Raw genomic sequence first — 14285 nt, 5'->3', positions numbered from 1 at the left:
AAATCGCGAAGATTTCGAAAATTTTAGCGAAAAATAGCCGTCATTTCCTTCCCGTTGGAGATATTTCGACGTTTAAGCACTCGTTGAACTCCATTTCACAGTGCTAATGCAATGCACAGCGTTTAAGCGTCGAAACAATCGAAATATCTCGCAAATCGCGAAGATTTCGAAAATTTTAGCGAAAAATAGCCGCCATTTCCTTCCCGTTGGAGATATTTCGACGTTTAAGCACTCGTTGAACTCCATTTCACAGTGCTAATGCAATGCACAACCATTTAAGCGTCGAAACAATCAAAATATCTCGCAAATCGCGAAGATTTCGAAAATTTTGACGAAAAATAGCCGTCATTTCCTTCCCGTTGGAGATATCTCGACGTTTAAGCACTCGTTGAACTCCATTTCACAGTGCTAATGCAATGCACATGTCACGTCCCGCGCTCCGCACGCGCCGTAACGAGAACAAGAAAACTATTCTATACAAAACGCGCGAATAAAGATTTGAATACACAAACGAACACACGGCACCACGAAACTAAAGGAAGGATTAACAAAGTGAGGGGCGACTAATAAATCCAATCAGTATAAAATAAAATAAAATAAATAAAACCAGCTGACGGATTGAACGAGTTACGAACCAAATAAATAAATCAGGAAATAAGAATAACTGCAGAAAGGGAAATAATTGAAAACGCCAGAAATACGAGTATATATATAAATATATTTTAATCAATCAACTTGAAGAGTTACATATAAGTATAAACATATATGCTAGGCACGTAATAATTAGTATATATTAGAGTTAGCGCTTATAATACTATGCAACAAATACAATATTATCAATTTATGAAATATAAGTATATACAAAGTTAAAAACTAATACATACAATATTGTATTATTAAAGAAATAAAAGTTACATTGTCAGAAACATATATATATGTGTGCGCATTCTATTAAACAGATACATATTTGAAACTAGCCTACGTTCCGGTAAAGAATTATAAAATATGAACTACATTACGAAACATGCATGTCTATATATATATATTATATTCTAAACTAAACTACTATTAATGTACGCTCGAATCGACAATCTAAGATACAGGCTACGCTCCGGTAAAGAGTTATAAAATAAGAATTACATTACGAAACATGCATGTCTCTACACAAACTTATAAAAATCTATATTCTAAACTACTACTAATCTATGTGATTTTTACAATCTAAAATACATACTTAAAACTAGCCTACATGCCGGTAGAGCATTATAATATAAGAATTACATTACGAAACATGCATGTCTCTACACAAACATATAAAAATCTATATTCTAAACTACTACTAATCTATGTGATTTTTACAATCTAAAATACATACTTAAAACTAGCCTAGATGCCGGTAGAGCATTATAATATAAGAATTACATTATGAAACATGCATGTCTCTATATAAACATATAAATAATTCATTTTTCTAAACTAAAACTACTATTAATAATCTACAAAAGAAATAGAACACACAACGCAACACTTGGGACTAAGCGACAACTTGTCGATAACCCAAACGCTCAAAATAATTAACATCGCAACGACCTGAGTAATTGCATACAGAAATTCTATCATCAAACACAAATATGTAAACACACACTAAACGCACAATAATCTAGAAACAAAACCTTCAATACTATGTTGTCACACTACAAGATATATATGTATATATGAAATCAAATGATTGACACATAACCTCAAATACACAACACTATATCACTAAAGAATCTGAATGAAAATCACTTTGCCAGAAATATATACATATATACGCGTGCGTGTGTGTGTGTTCTATCTTATTAAAAGAAATTAATATAAAATAAATAATTAACATTTCATTTCGTATGAACACTATATGGGCAAGAGAGATATGCATATAAATACGTATATATATATATATATATATGTATGTGTGAGTGCATATGTTTTATATTATCGAATACTCTATGAAATAAACTACTCGAAACAATAAATAATGCAATCAAAGAATTACAAAACATTAGCTATACTGAAGTGACACACAACATAAACATATATATATACGTATATTCACACGAGTTATACTATTGTCGCTTTAAAATAATATTAATAAATAAATGTTCTAATTGCGGTAGAATAAGGAAAAACGAGCGACAGACGAAAATTACTTCGATATCAAACAAAACTAAAGACCCGTCACTAAAAACTTTACTGATGACATTTATGAGCGGCCATGTTGGATTTACACGCGTCATGGCGACAGGAATATTAGGGATTAATGGAAGTCAGGCGCGAGAAACAAATCATGAAAACACATTGTTAACACTTTTCTTTAATAAATTTTATGGGCAACTACAAATATAAAAATATATATATATATATATATTTAAATAAAAGGGGGAAATATAAAATAAAAAAAATTAATTAACAAACGTAAAATAGATAACCTAACACTGTCAGACTAAAAAAAATATATATATATATATATATATATATATATATATATATATATATATATATATATATATACACACATATTGAACACAAAATTAATAATAATAAGGAACATCAAAACAGCGAACCAACAAAATTGAGGCAGCTACAATAAATCAAAATCGAAGCAAGGAGCTCCGGGATAAAGTTCGCTGAACTCACACATACACCAATAGCGCACAACAGGGGAAATTCCCTTTCTCCCAGAAGCATGGTGACGAAGATGCGCCTCCAAAACCTCTTCGGGAATTTCATTCGCAAAACGAACTTTCACGCAACGCTCGGTATCGACGATTTCAACCAGAGGGGGTTCCCTCTCCAATATGACGGTCTCCGCATCAAAGAAACTCTCGTCGAAAGTAACTAAATCGTCAAAACCCAATTTCGACACAGCCTCGGCACCAATGTAAAACAGTTCCTCCAAACTCCCCGACACTCGTGGTCCATCACAAGGCCGCATGCGCTTGATGGGTTCCCCTGAGTCGCCCATGGGCTCTTCGGAATCCCTCTTTCGCTTGGGCTGGAAACAACACGGTATATTTTAAATAAAACGAAACAGGACGAACCAAACGAACTAAAAATAAGACTAAATACGTACCAGGGAAGTCTGGAAAGGAACCTCTGATAGAAACGACTCAGCAAACATGGTTCGAACGTCGATCACCGAAGCCTAAGGAAATAGCAAAAAAAGGGAAAAACAATCAAAATCACAAAACAATCTTAATATGCAAACATCCAAACTTACGCAAAACAATTCGAAGGAGGAGGTCTTTGTTATGGGAGAGCAGCGGAGTTGCGCGTGTTGCCCGAGCAAACTTTAAAATAATAATGATGCTGCAGCCACCAGCCCTTCCACGCGCCAAAGAAACACCGGTAATTCCCACGGTACAGCACGTGGAAGTTTCTCGCGAAACGGACTAGATCAGCGTGGTATGCCTCAAATCTCCTAGACGCTAGCTCAGCGGAAACACAAGACTGATAAAAACTAAGTCGAAATATGGTATTTACATTTTGTCACGTACGATTCTAAGAAGCCCAAACTGCAACATCCCGATTCCCACGGAAGCGTACCCCCAGCGGACCACCACCTCGTGGGGGATGGCATTATAAATAAGCGATGCAACATAGCGCGGTGTTCATAATCGGTTGATTTTTATTCAGATCATTACCAGTTCATAATCGGTTCATTTTTTATTCAGTTCATAATCAGTTCTTTATTCGTGCATTATTCGTTCTTTAATTCTTTATTCGTTCTTCAGTTCATTATTCGTTCATTAGTTTGCGATCGTTTGTTACTACGGCTCATTATTCTTTGCGTCTAGAAATCTGTATAAGTATTTTGCGTTTCGGGGTCTTTAGTTTTTCGATAAAGAAAAGAGAGTCGCGATTAAATAAAGTAAAATTTTAAGTCTTCATTGCGATATCAATTCAGTTAGCAAGTCACTCAATTTGTATCGAAATAGTTTAATAAAGTAAAGGTTGATAGAAAACTATATTCGAGATTAAATAATAAACCCAACAACCTTCGACGATCACCGGGACAGCTGGAGTGATGGCACCCGATAGCACCTTTTCCTCAAGGTAAGCAAATTAAATTTAAAAAAAAAAACTTTCTTCTTCTCTGGCAATCTCGTTGTCCTCGAGAATTGAATCAAAACCTCCTATCATCGATTTCGTTTACGGTTTTTAAGATAGAAACATTGCTTAAATTTTAAACAAAGGAGTTGTCCGTTGTGTCGGCTTGTGCGAACGGTGTTTTCAGCTACTGAAACACCCACTGATCTTCGCATTCCTCCTCCCATTGTTGGTAAAATATTACCCATCTTTGGGCAAGGCTTGCGAAATCACACAAGTCCCGCTCAGAAAGGACTAATAAATATATCGTCGGGGTCAATTGAAAATCAAGAACGATACCGGTATTGCTATTAACCGATATTCTTGCCATTCTTGCATGCGATTATAAGAAAGATATAACAAAACAATCCCCCCTTCGGGAAATTAACCAAAAGATCGTTCGCTGTGTCGGCTCGTGCAAACGGTGTTTTCAATTATCGAGAACACCCATCGATCTTCGCCTTCCTCCTCCCACTGTTGGTAAATTATTACCCGTCTTTGGGCAAGGCTGGCGAAATCACACGAGTCCCACACAGAGAGGATCGTTAGAATTATCCTCGATAGCTAAACTCAAAAGGCAAGAAAATCGTGGCGACAGAATCCATCGGGGTAAATGAATTGAGTTTCGGTCTTAACAGCGAAATTAAAAGAGAAGAGGAAGTCAAACGAAAAAATAAATTTATATAAAACAACAACCAATCTCACATTCCTATCTAATCCAGCAACGCTAAAATATATATATCTAGCTAATCGAATATATATATATATATATTAACATAACCCATTTCACATTCAAGTAAAAATCCGTTCGACGAGGAAAAATATTTATTGTACCCAGCTTTAATCCTCTCCCGCGCTAGTATCCCTGCGCATAGCAGGTTAGCCGAAAAGTGAAATTCGTTTACCAGTTGCATTAAGCGTCAGTTAACGATACCCATTAAACGCAAAAGAAAATAATAAAAAATAAAATATTTTGAAATAGTCTTTGGACTATTTCTGGTGGCAGCAACTACCGTATTAATTAATAACCTAAATCGGAATTAAATACACAATAATATCATTTTAATTTATTTCCTTTCCGATTAAATTCAAAACTCAAACTCAACTATAAAAAAAAAAAGAAAAAATTTTTTCAGTAAAATTCAACCTTAGATTTGATCGATTTAAACAAACAAATTGATACGTAACAGTCGAAACAATCAAAATATCTCGCAAATCGCGACGATTTCGAAAATTTTGACGAAAAATAGCCGTAATTTGCTTCCCGTTGGAGATATTTCGACGTTTAAGCACTCGTTGAACTCCATTTCACAGTGCTAATGCAATGCACAACGTTTAAGCGTCGAAACAATCAAAATATCTCGCAAATCGCGAAAATTTCGAAAATTTTGACGAAAAATAGCCGTCATTTCCTTCCCGTTGGAGATATTTCGACGTTTAAGCACTCGTTGAACTCCATTTCACAGTGCTAATGCAATGCACAACCATTGAAGCGTCGAAACAATCAAAATATCTCGCAAATCGCGAAGATTTCGAAAATTTTAGCGAAAAATAGCCGTCATTTCCTTCCCGTTGGAGATATTTCGACGTTTAAGCACTCGTTGAACTCCATTTCACAGTGCTAATGCAATGCACAGCGTTTAAGCGTCGAAACAATCGAAATATCTCGCAAATCGCGAAGATTTCGAAAATTTTAGCGAAAAATAGCCGCCATTTCCTTCCCGTTGGAGATATTTCGACGTTTAAGCACTCGTTGAACTCCATTTCACAGTGCTAATGCAATGCACAACCATTTAAGCGTCGAAACAATCAAAATATCTCGCAAATCGCGAAGATTTCGAAAATTTTGACGAAAAATAGCCGTCATTTCCTTCCCGTTGGAGATATCTCGACGTTTAAGCACTCGTTGAACTCCATTTCACAGTGCTAATGCAATGCACATGTCACGTCCCGCGCTCCGCACGCGCCGTAACGAGAACAAGAAAACTATTCTATACAAAACGCGCGAATAAAGATTTGAATACACAAACGAACACACGGCACCACGAAACTAAAGGAAGGATTAACAAAGTGAGGGGCGACTAATAAATCCAATCAGTATAAAATAAAATAAAATAAATAAAACCAGCTGACGGATTGAACGAGTTACGAACCAAATAAATAAATCAGGAAATAAGAATAACTGCAGAAAGGGAAATAATTGAAAACGCCAGAAATACGAGTATATATATAAATATATTTTAATCAATCAACTTGAAGAGTTACATATAAGTATAAACATATATGCTAGGCACGTAATAATTAGTATATATTAGAGTTAGCGCTTATAATACTATGCAACAAATACAATATTATCAATTTATGAAATATAAGTATATACAAAGTTAAAAACTAATACATACAATATTGTATTATTAAAGAAATAAAAGTTACATTGTCAGAAACATATATATATGTGTGCGCATTCTATTAAACAGATACATATTTGAAACTAGCCTACGTTCCGGTAAAGAATTATAAAATATGAACTACATTACGAAACATGCATGTCTATATATATATATTATATTCTAAACTAAACTACTATTAATGTACGCTCGAATCGACAATCTAAGATACAGGCTACGCTCCGGTAAAGAGTTATAAAATAAGAATTACATTACGAAACATGCATGTCTCTACACAAACTTATAAAAATCTATATTCTAAACTACTACTAATCTATGTGATTTTTACAATCTAAAATACATACTTAAAACTAGCCTACATGCCGGTAGAGCATTATAATATAAGAATTACATTACGAAACATGCATGTCTCTACACAAACATATAAAAATCTATATTCTAAACTACTACTAATCTATGTGATTTTTACAATCTAAAATACATACTTAAAACTAGCCTAGATGCCGGTAGAGCATTATAATATAAGAATTACATTATGAAACATGCATGTCTCTATATAAACATATAAATAATTCATTTTTCTAAACTAAAACTACTATTAATAATCTACAAAAGAAATAGAACACACAACGCAACACTTGGGACTAAGCGACAACTTGTCGATAACCCAAACGCTCAAAATAATTAACATCGCAACGACCTGAGTAATTGCATACAGAAATTCTATCATCAAACACAAATATGTAAACACACACTAAACGCACAATAATCTAGAAACAAAACCTTCAATACTATGTTGTCACACTACAAGATATATATGTATATATGAAATCAAATGATTGACACATAACCTCAAATACACAACACTATATCACTAAAGAATCTGAATGAAAATCACTTTGCCAGAAATATATACATATATACGCGTGCGTGTGTGTGTGTTCTATCTTATTAAAAGAAATTAATATAAAATAAATAATTAACATTTCATTTCGTATGAACACTATATGGGCAAGAGAGATATGCATATAAATACGTATATATATATATATATATATGTATGTGTGAGTGCATATGTTTTATATTATCGAATACTCTATGAAATAAACTACTCGAAACAATAAATAATGCAATCAAAGAATTACAAAACATTAGCTATACTGAAGTGACACACAACATAAACATATATATATACGTATATTCACACGAGTTATACTATTGTCGCTTTAAAATAATATTAATAAATAAATGTTCTAATTGCGGTAGAATAAGGAAAAACGAGCGACAGACGAAAATTACTTCGATATCAAACAAAACTAAAGACCCGTCACTAAAAACTTTACTGATGACATTTATGAGCGGCCATGTTGGATTTACACGCGTCATGGCGACAGGAATATTAGGGATTAATGGAAGTCAGGCGCGAGAAACAAATCATGAAAACACATTGTTAACACTTTTCTTTAATAAATTTTATGGGCAACTACAAATATAAAAATATATATATATATATATATTTAAATAAAAGGGGGAAATATAAAATAAAAAAAATTAATTAACAAACGTAAAATAGATAACCTAACACTGTCAGACTAAAAAAAATATATATATATATATATATATATATATATATATATATATATATATATATATATATACACATATTGAACACAAAATTAATAATAATAAGGAACATCAAAACAGCGAACCAACAAAATTGAGGCAGCTACAATAAATCAAAATCGAAGCAAGGAGCTCCGGGATAAAGTTCGCTGAACTCACACATACACCAATAGCGCACAACAGGGGAAATTCCCTTTCTCCCAGAAGCATGGTGACGAAGATGCGCCTCCAAAACCTCTTCGGGAATTTCATTCGCAAAACGAACTTTCACGCAACGCTCGGTATCGACGATTTCAACCAGAGGGGGTTCCCTCTCCAATATGACGGTCTCCGCATCAAAGAAACTCTCGTCGAAAGTAACTAAATCGTCAAAACCCAATTTCGACACAGCCTCGGCACCAATGTAAAACAGTTCCTCCAAACTCCCCGACACTCGTGGTCCATCACAAGGCCGCATGCGCTTGATGGGTTCCCCTGAGTCGCCCATGGGCTCTTCGGAATCCCTCTTTCGCTTGGGCTGGAAACAACACGGTATATTTTAAATAAAACGAAACAGGACGAACCAAACGAACTAAAAATAAGACTAAATACGTACCAGGGAAGTCTGGAAAGGAACCTCTGATAGAAACGACTCAGCAAACATGGTTCGAACGTCGATCACCGAAGCCTAAGGAAATAGCAAAAAAAGGGAAAAACAATCAAAATCACAAAACAATCTTAATATGCAAACATCCAAACTTACGCAAAACAATTCGAAGGAGGAGGTCTTTGTTATGGGAGAGCAGCGGAGTTGCGCGTGTTGCCCGAGCAAACTTTAAAATAATAATGATGCTGCAGCCACCAGCCCTTCCACGCGCCAAAGAAACACCGGTAATTCCCACGGTACAGCACGTGGAAGTTTCTCGCGAAACGGACTAGATCAGCGTGGTATGCCTCAAATCTCCTAGACGCTAGCTCAGCGGAAACACAAGACTGATAAAAACTAAGTCGAAATATGGTATTTACATTTTGTCACGTACGATTCTAAGAAGCCCAAACTGCAACATCCCGATTCCCACGGAAGCGTACCCCCAGCGGACCACCACCTCGTGGGGGATGGCATTATAAATAAGCGATGCAACATAGCGCGGTGTTCATAATCGGTTGATTTTTATTCAGATCATTACCAGTTCATAATCGGTTCATTTTTTATTCAGTTCATAATCAGTTCTTTATTCGTGCATTATTCGTTCTTTAATTCTTTATTCGTTCTTCAGTTCATTATTCGTTCATTAGTTTGCGATCGTTTGTTACTACGGCTCATTATTCTTTGCGTCTAGAAATCTGTATAAGTATTTTGCGTTTCGGGGTCTTTAGTTTTTCGATAAAGAAAAGAGAGTCGCGATTAAATAAAGTAAAATTTTAAGTCTTCATTGCGATATCAATTCAGTTAGCAAGTCACTCAATTTGTATCGAAATAGTTTAATAAAGTAAAGGTTGATAGAAAACTATATTCGAGATTAAATAATAAACCCAACAACCTTCGACGATCACCGGGACAGCTGGAGTGATGGCACCCGATAGCACCTTTTCCTCAAGGTAAGCAAATTAAATTTAAAAAAAAAAACTTTCTTCTTCTCTGGCAATCTCGTTGTCCTCGAGAATTGAATCAAAACCTCCTATCATCGATTTCGTTTACGGTTTTTAAGATAGAAACATTGCTTAAATTTTAAACAAAGGAGTTGTCCGTTGTGTCGGCTTGTGCGAACGGTGTTTTCAGCTACTGAAACACCCACTGATCTTCGCATTCCTCCTCCCATTGTTGGTAAAATATTACCCATCTTTGGGCAAGGCTTGCGAAATCACACAAGTCCCGCTCAGAAAGGACTAATAAATATATCGTCGGGGTCAATTGAAAATCAAGAACGATACCGGTATTGCTATTAACCGATATTCTTGCCATTCTTGCATGCGATTATAAGAAAGATATAACAAAACAATCCCCCCTTCGGGAAATTAACCAAAAGATCGTTCGCTGTGTCGGCTCGTGCAAACGGTGTTTTCAATTATCGAGAACACCCATCGATCTTCGCCTTCCTCCTCCCACTGTTGGTAAATTATTACCCGTCTTTGGGCAAGGCTGGCGAAATCACACGAGTCCCACACAGAGAGGATCGTTAGAATTATCCTCGATAGCTAAACTCAAAAGGCAAGAAAATCGTGGCGACAGAATCCATCGGGGTAAATGAATTGAGTTTCGGTCTTAACAGCGAAATTAAAAGAGAAGAGGAAGTCAAACGAAAAAATAAATTTATATAAAACAACAACCAATCTCACATTCCTATCTAATCCAGCAACGCTAAAATATATATATCTAGCTAATCGAATATATATATATATATATTAACATAACCCATTTCACATTCAAGTAAAAATCCGTTCGACGAGGAAAAATATTTATTGTACCCAGCTTTAATCCTCTCCCGCGCTAGTATCCCTGCGCATAGCAGGTTAGCCGAAAAGTGAAATTCGTTTACCAGTTGCATTAAGCGTCAGTTAACGATACCCATTAAACGCAAAAGAAAATAATAAAAAATAAAATATTTTGAAATAGTCTTTGGACTATTTCTGGTGGCAGCAACTACCGTATTAATTAATAACCTAAATCGGAATTAAATACACAATAATATCATTTTAATTTATTTCCTTTCCGATTAAATTCAAAACTCAAACTCAACTATAAAAAAAAAAAGAAAAAATTTTTTCAGTAAAATTCAACCTTAGATTTGATCGATTTAAACAAACAAATTGATACGTAACAGTCGAAACAATCAAAATATCTCGCAAATCGCGACGATTTCGAAAATTTTGACGAAAAATAGCCGTAATTTGCTTCCCGTTGGAGATATTTCGACGTTTAAGCACTCGTTGAACTCCATTTCACAGTGCTAATGCAATGCACAACGTTTAAGCGTCGAAACAATCAAAATATCTCGCAAATCGCGAAAATTTCGAAAATTTTGACGAAAAATAGCCGTCATTTCCTTCCCGTTGGAGATATTTCGACGTTTAAGCACTCGTTGAACTCCATTTCACAGTGCTAATGCAATGCACAACCATTGAAGCGTCGAAACAATCAAAATATCTCGCAAATCGCGAAGATTTCGAAAATTTTAGCGAAAAATAGCCGTCATTTCCTTCCCGTTGGAGATATTTCGACGTTTAAGCACTCGTTGAACTCCATTTCACAGTGCTAATGCAATGCACAGCGTTTAAGCGTCGAAACAATCGAAATATCTCGCAAATCGCGAAGATTTCGAAAATTTTAGCGAAAAATAGCCGCCATTTCCTTCCCGTTGGAGATATTTCGACGTTTAAGCACTCGTTGAACTCCATTTCACAGTGCTAATGCAATGCACAACCATTTAAGCGTCGAAACAATCAAAATATCTCGCAAATCGCGAAGATTTCGAAAATTTTGACGAAAAATAGCCGTCATTTCCTTCCCGTTGGAGATATCTCGACGTTTAAGCACTCGTTGAACTCCATTTCACAGTGCTAATGCAATGCACATGTCACGTCCCGCGCTCCGCACGCGCCGTAACGAGAACAAGAAAACTATTCTATACAAAACGCGCGAATAAAGATTTGAATACACAAACGAACACACGGCACCACGAAACTAAAGGAAGGATTAACAAAGTGAGGGGCGACTAATAAATCCAATCAGTATAAAATAAAATAAAATAAATAAAACCAGCTGACGGATTGAACGAGTTACGAACCAAATAAATAAATCAGGAAATAAGAATAACTGCAGAAAGGGAAATAATTGAAAACGCCAGAAATACGAGTATATATATAAATATATTTTAATCAATCAACTTGAAGAGTTACATATAAGTATAAACATATATGCTAGGCACGTAATAATTAGTATATATTAGAGTTAGCGCTTATAATACTATGCAACAAATACAATATTATCAATTTATGAAATATAAGTATATACAAAGTTAAAAACTAATACATACAATATTGTATTATTAAAGAAATAAAAGTTACATTGTCAGAAACATATATATATGTGTGCGCATTCTATTAAACAGATACATATTTGAAACTAGCCTACGTTCCGGTAAAGAATTATAAAATATGAACTACATTACGAAACATGCATGTCTATATATATATATTATATTCTAAACTAAACTACTATTAATGTACGCTCGAATCGACAATCTAAGATACAGGCTACGCTCCGGTAAAGAGTTATAAAATAAGAATTACATTACGAAACATGCATGTCTCTACACAAACTTATAAAAATCTATATTCTAAACTACTACTAATCTATGTGATTTTTACAATCTAAAATACATACTTAAAACTAGCCTACATGCCGGTAGAGCATTATAATATAAGAATTACATTACGAAACATGCATGTCTCTACACAAACATATAAAAATCTATATTCTAAACTACTACTAATCTATGTGATTTTTACAATCTAAAATACATACTTAAAACTAGCCTAGATGCCGGTAGAGCATTATAATATAAGAATTACATTATGAAACATGCATGTCTCTATATAAACATATAAATAATTCATTTTTCTAAACTAAAACTACTATTAATAATCTACAAAAGAAATAGAACACACAACGCAACACTTGGGACTAAGCGACAACTTGTCGATAACCCAAACGCTCAAAATAATTAACATCGCAACGACCTGAGTAATTGCATACAGAAATTCTATCATCAAACACAAATATGTAAACACACACTAAACGCACAATAATCTAGAAACAAAACCTTCAATACTATGTTGTCACACTACAAGATATATATGTATATATGAAATCAAATGATTGACACATAACCTCAAATACACAACACTATATCACTAAAGAATCTAAATGAAAATCACTTTGCCAGAAATATATACATATATACGCGTGCGTGTGTGTGTGTTCTATCTTATTAAAAGAAATTAATATAAAATAAATAATTAACATTTCATTTCGTATGAACACTATATGGGCAAGAGAGATATGCATATAAATACGTATATATATATATATATATGTATGTGTGAGTGCATATGTTTTATATTATCGAATACTCTATGAAATAAACTACTCGAAACAATAAATAATGCAATCAAAGAATTACAAAACATTAGCTATACTGAAGTGACACACAACATAAACATATATATATACGTATATTCACACGAGTTATACTATTGTCGCTTTAAAATAATATTAATAAATAAATGTTCTAATTGCGGTAGAATAAGGAAAAACGAGCGACAGACGAAAATTACTTCGATATCAAACAAAACTAAAGACCCGTCACTAAAAACTTTACTGATGACATTTATGAGCGGCCATGTTGGATTTACACGCGTCATGGCGACAGGAATATTAGGGATTAATGGAAGTCAGGCGCGAGAAACAAATCATGAAAACACATTGTTAACACTTTTCTTTAATAAATTTTATGGGCAACTACAAATATAAAAATATATATATATATATATATATTTAAATAAAAGGGGGAAATATAAAATAAAAAAAATTAATTAACAAACGTAAAATAGATAACCTAACACTGTCAGACTAAAAAATATATATATATATATATATATATATATATATATATATATATATATATATACACATATTGAACACAAAATTAATAATAATAAGGAACATCAAAACAGCGAACCAACAAAATTGAGGCAGCTACAATAAATCAAAATCGAAGCAAGGAGCTCCGGGATAAAGTTCGCTGAACTCACACATACACCAATAGCGCACAACAGGGGAAATTCCCTTTCTCCCAGAAGCATGGTGACGAAGATGCGCCTCCAAAACCTCTTCGGGAATTTCATTCGCAAAACGAACTTTCACGCAACGCTCGGTATCGACGATTTCAACCAGAGGGGGTTCCCTCTCCAATATGACGGTCTCCGCATCAAAGAAACTCTCGTCGAAAGTAACTAAATCGTCAAAACCCAATTTCGACACAGCCTCGGCACCAATGTAAAACAGTTCCTCCAAACTCCCCGACACTCGTGGTCCATCACAAGGCCGCATGCGCTTGATGGGTTCCCCTGAGTCGCCCATGGGCT

At 34.4% G+C, this 14285-nt stretch overlaps 5 long non-coding RNA genes across 9 annotated transcripts in view; 2 read left to right on the top strand and 3 right to left on the bottom strand.

Annotated features, from left to right (window-relative positions):
- The window catches only part of LOC126873832 (uncharacterized), a 29979-nt gene that overhangs the window by 13486 nt on the left and 2208 nt on the right, over window positions 1-14285 (top strand). Inside the window, exon 2 of one of the 2 annotated variants that reach the window (XR_007692575.1) lies at window positions 10662-10875. The exons of the other annotated variant lie outside the window; for it this stretch is intronic. This is a non-coding gene — a long non-coding RNA (uncharacterized LOC126873832). Of the gene's footprint in view, window positions 1-10661; window positions 10876-14285 lie in introns of those variants that run through there. 2 annotated transcript variants of the gene reach the window in all.
- Window positions 919-14284, bottom strand: LOC126873826 (uncharacterized). 4 transcript variants are annotated; one of them, XR_007692567.1, is made up of 2 exons: window positions 12313-14284; window positions 919-1032 (listed from the first exon to the last, which is right to left on the bottom strand). It is a non-coding gene; the product is annotated as an uncharacterized LOC126873826 (long non-coding RNA). The 4 variants fall into 4 exon arrangements; XR_007692568.1 differs by lacking the exon at window positions 919-1032 and adding an exon at window positions 1063-1158; XR_007692565.1 differs by lacking the exon at window positions 919-1032 and adding an exon at window positions 6565-6678.
- Window positions 3010-3651, bottom strand: LOC126873829 (uncharacterized). Its single transcript, XR_007692571.1, has 3 exons — window positions 3260-3651; window positions 3113-3184; window positions 3010-3034 (listed from the first exon to the last, which is right to left on the bottom strand). It is a non-coding gene; the product is annotated as an uncharacterized LOC126873829 (long non-coding RNA).
- Window positions 3712-9979, top strand: LOC126873827 (uncharacterized). Its single transcript, XR_007692569.1, has 2 exons — window positions 3712-3772; window positions 9367-9979. It is a non-coding gene; the product is annotated as an uncharacterized LOC126873827 (long non-coding RNA).
- Window positions 8652-9293, bottom strand: LOC126873828 (uncharacterized). The gene is made up of 3 exons (XR_007692570.1): window positions 8902-9293; window positions 8755-8826; window positions 8652-8676 (listed from the first exon to the last, which is right to left on the bottom strand). It is a non-coding gene; the product is annotated as an uncharacterized LOC126873828 (long non-coding RNA).

This window comes from Bombus huntii, chromosome 15, assembly GCF_024542735.1.
Source record: "Bombus huntii isolate Logan2020A chromosome 15, iyBomHunt1.1, whole genome shotgun sequence".
Lineage (NCBI taxonomy): Eukaryota > Metazoa > Arthropoda > Insecta > Hymenoptera > Apidae > Bombus > Bombus huntii.
This window is presented reverse-complemented; position numbering and strand designations above follow the sequence as displayed.